Source organism: Oncorhynchus clarkii, chromosome 20 (genome assembly GCF_045791955.1).
Source record: "Oncorhynchus clarkii lewisi isolate Uvic-CL-2024 chromosome 20, UVic_Ocla_1.0, whole genome shotgun sequence".
In the NCBI taxonomy this organism is placed as follows: Eukaryota; Metazoa; Chordata; class Actinopteri; order Salmoniformes; family Salmonidae; genus Oncorhynchus; species Oncorhynchus clarkii.
Genome location: NC_092166.1, coordinates 8,692,093 through 8,696,974, shown reverse-complemented (window position 1 = coordinate 8,696,974; position 4,882 = coordinate 8,692,093).

Below are 4,882 nucleotides of genomic sequence, written 5' to 3'. Positions count from 1 at the left end.
ATCTACGCAGACGACACCATTCTGTATACTTCTGGCCCTCCAAACAAGCTTCAATGCCATTCAACACTCCTTCCTTGGCCTCCAACTGCTCTTAAACACTAATAAAACCAAATGCATGCTTTTCAACCGTTCGCTGCCCGCACCTGCTTGCCCAACTAGCATCACCACCCTGGACGGTCCCGACCTAGAATATGTGGACAACTATAAATACCTAGTTGTCTGGTTAGACTGTAAACTCTCCTTCCAGACTCATATTAAACATCTCCAATCCATAATCAAATCTAGAATCGGCTTTCTATTTCGCAACAAAGCCTCCTTCACTCACGCCGCCAAACTTACCCTAGTAAAACTGACTATCCTACCGATCCTTGACTTCGGTGATGTCATCTACAAAATAGCTTCCAATACTCTACTCAGCAGACTGGATGCAGTCGAACACAGTGCCATCCGTTTTGTTACCAAATCACCTCATACCACCTACCACTGCGACCTGTATGCTCTAATCGGCTGGCCCTCGCTACATATTCATCACCAGACCCACTGGCTCCAGGTCACATACAAGTCTATGCTAGGCAAAGCTCCGCCTTATCTCAGTTTACTGGTCACAATAACAACACCCACCCATAGCACGCGCTCCAGCAAGTATATCTCACTGATCATCCCCAAAGCCAACACCTCATTTGGCCGCCTTTCCTTCCAGTTCTCTGCTGCCAGTGACAGGAACGAATTGCAAAAATCGCTGAAGTTGGAGAGTTTTATTTCCCTCACCAACTTTAAACATCAACTATCTGAGCAGCTAACTGATCGCTGCAGCTGTACATAGTCCATCTGTAAATAGCCCACCCAATCTACCTACCTAATCCACATAGTGTTTTTATTTTATTTACTTTTCTGCTCTTTTGCACAACAGTATCTCTACTTGCACATCATCATCTGCTCATTTATCACTCCAGTGTTAATCTGCTAAATTGTAATCCTTCGCTACTATGGCCTATTTATTGCCTACCTCCTCATGCCTTTTGCATACACTGTATATAGACTTTATTTTCTCTATTGTGTCATTGTCTTGTTTATTGTGTTATTGGCTTGTTTATTGTTTACTCCATGTCTTGTTTATTGTTTACTCCATGTGTAACTATGTGTTGTTGTCTGTGTCACACTGCTTTGCTTTATCTTGGCCAGGTCACAGTTGTAAATGAGAACTTGTTCTCAACTGGCTTACCTGGTTAAATAAAAAGTGAAATAAAAAATAAAAATGAGACAGATATTTCACCGGATGTATAAATGTGAAGCATCTGCTTGGCGTTCGCGCGTAGTGAGGAAGCCCAGCCTGCCTGGGTAGATAAAGGTGGGGGAAAAAACATTGTATGGTTGGTTGGTTGGTAGTTGGTTGGTTGTCTGTCTGTCTGTCTCTCATACTATGCTACTGTAGCCTACATACTATGCTACTGTGGCCTACATACTATGCTACTGTGGACTACATACTATGCTACTGTAGCCTACATACTATGCTACTGTGGGCTACATACTATGCTACTGTAGCCTACATACTATGCTACTGTGGACTACATACTATGCTACTGTGGCCTACATACTATGCTACTGTGGACTACATACTATGCTACTGTAGCCTACATACTATGCTACTGTAGCCTACATACTATGCTACTGTAGCCTACATACTATGCTACTGTAGCCTACATACTATGCTACTGTAGCCTACATACTATGCTACTGTGGACTACATACTATGCTACTGTAGCCTACATACTATGCTACTGTAGCCTACATACTATGCTACTGTGGACTACATACTATGCTACTGTGGACTACATACTTAAATATTTGGTGCTTTTAACAATTGCCGTTGCCATGGAAATACAGAATAACTTAAATACAATGTAAGATGGCTGAGTAAGAGAGAGAGAGAGAGAGAGGGAGGGGGAGAGAGAGAGATAAAGATAGCACAGAATCCTATCACAGTAGGATTTGTGGACCCCAGGGGAGAGTGAAGTACAGCTATCGAACATAATTACCACCAAGGCCACACTCCAACCCGCACGCGGGTGTGTTGTAGTGCCCTTTAGAAAGGCACTTCATCTGCTACAGGGTTGATTTGAAAATCAATGTGAAACAGGACAAATATCTGCAACCACCAAATTAAAAGGGAAAGAGAAGTCAGATGTACAACTGAATCTTCCACATTTGAACCGTGTCTTCTGCATTTAACTCATCCCCTCTTAATCGTCATCCACGTCTTCGCCGCCCGGGGGAACAGTGGGGGTTAACGGCCTTGTCCAGGGGTAGAACGGCAGATTTTGACCTTGTCAGCTCGGGGATTTGATCCAGCAACCTTTCGGTTACTGGCCCGACACTAGGTTACCTGCCGCTTCTCACTCAAGCACTCACACTTAAGCAAATGGATTCTCTGGCACACAGAGTAAATATGTTATGCCATATTGGGATTAGTGTATTGATTCATGGCCCAGGTCTCTATCTGACTCTTAATACATTTACCCTGCGACATCAACCCACAGGCAAAACAGGACCTGTGTGTATGTGTCAGCAAGAGGGAGATCATACACACTCACACTCCTCTCATTGTCTTCAGAGCCCTTCTCTGTGTGCCCAATTAGTTTCCCGCCGCTCTCTCTCATACCAGCACAATGAGCAAGAATACAGTTCATTTTTTCTCTCAATTCATCCGTCCGTTGCCATGGCAACAGTGACAGCATCACTGCCGCTGACGAGAGCCAATCATTAAAATGGCATCTGAGGGCTCTATTTCCCACAAGTCTCTGGGTGCAAGTGATTTCCCATAAACCTCTGCTCTAAGCCAATTGACCAACTTTCTGTGGAACTGCATTTCCCATGTTTTTAGGGGCTGACAGTCTCCTCTGGGAAGTACATTTTCAATGTGTTCCATGCCAATATGCCAATGTTTAGCAGGACATCAACGAAAAAGTTAAAGCAGAAAGAGACAGTGATTCAGCACATGCTAGTAATTGACCACAAAATACAATCATTTATATCATGTAAGTTTTTAATGTTACTATTAACCGTGTAACCATTATTACACAACACTATTCTCCCAATTGTATCCACAGACAAATGGTTAACGATGTATAGACAAATCAAAAATGTATCGTGCTTACAAGTAAGTACTTGGCAACTGTTTTGACAACAGTTATACATAAAGAGTAGGGTGTCAAATAGTCTTGTTCAAGTGTAAAAACATCAGCATCCTATTGGTTAACATGTCATCTCCTGCATTTGATGTTCTTTGGGGAATAAAAAGGTAGGCAGGCAACAGAATTGGAGAGAGATGGATAGCAATACAAAATAGATTTGTAAAAATGTCACAAATATCCAATAGTACATTAGGGTATGGTGGCCCATAAGGGCCAGAATTAAGCAGCACAATCTCCATGTAGGCTGTTTGAAGCACTCAATCCATTGAAATGCCAGAAACATGGACAACAGATACTTTCTCTTAGTTCATAAGTGAACACGGGGCTAAAGTAACACTGTGCAATATTCCTCTCCAATAACAGTTCAAGTCTTTCCAATTCATGTAAACCACAATCACAATAATCAGTGTCTGTAAGAACATTAAACATACATAAAAATAAGTGTTTCCGATTCAAGCATGCAGGCAAATGAGGGTTGATTCTCAAAAGTATTATATTATGTCATTCTATCAAATCCTATAGTCTCCTTGTCACCTTTCCTTCGTTCATTACGCTGCTCTGGAAAAGTTCTGGATCAGTGAAAACAAGTGTCCCAGTGACCTACCGCCGTACACGGCCCTTGTATTAGTGCAGAGACAGAGGAGAGTAGACAAGGAGAGGAAGCCTTTTGAGAGCCAACCCTGCGTACAGTATATGCATTCTATGCGTATAATTGTCCATGGTGTTGCTGAACTCTGTTGAAAAGCAGTGACAAGCTCCCTCTCCTGGACAAGTGGGGCACTGCAATGAGGCACTGACACGGTCTACCAACACTGACTGATTAAAAGATTGTGTAATAATTTACTTCATGCCTTCAGTATAATACTTTATATCTTGTTATAAGTATGTATGAGCCTTTATAGAGCCTTTACATGACTTCCAATATGTAATTTCTCTCTATGTTTATTTATTTTATTGATCTATTCAACTAGGCAAGTCAGTTAAGAACAAATTCTTATTTACAATGACGGCCTACCAAAAACCAAAAAGGCTGGGGACGGACTGGGATTAAAAACATATTTTTAATAAAAAATAAATATAGGACAAAACAAACATCACGACAAGAGAGACAACACTACATAAAAGAGAGACCTAAGACAACAACATAGCAAGGCAACAGCACATGACAACACAGCATGGTAGCAACACAACATGACAACAACATGGTAGCAACACAACAGACAACACATGTAGCAACACACATGACAACAACATGGTAGCAACACAACATGACAACAACATGGTAGCAACACAACATGACAACAACATGGTAGCAACACAAAACACGGTACAAACATTATTGGGCACAGACAACAGCACAAAGGGCAAGAAGGTAGAAACAACAATACATCACACAAAGCAGCCACAACTGTCAGTAAGAGTGTCCATGATTGAGTCTTTGAATGAAGATAATGAGGGAAAAAAAACTGTCTAGTTTGAGTGTTTGTTGCAGCTCGTTCCAGTCACTAGCCGCAGCGAACTGAAAAGAAGAGCGACCCAGGGATGTGTGTGCTTTGGGGACCTGTAACAGAATGCTACTAGCATAACGGGTGTTGTATATGGAGGATGAAGGCTGCAGTAGATATCTGAGTGTTTGTTGCAGCTCGTTCCAGTCACTAGCTGCAGCGAACTGAAAAGAGGAACGACACATA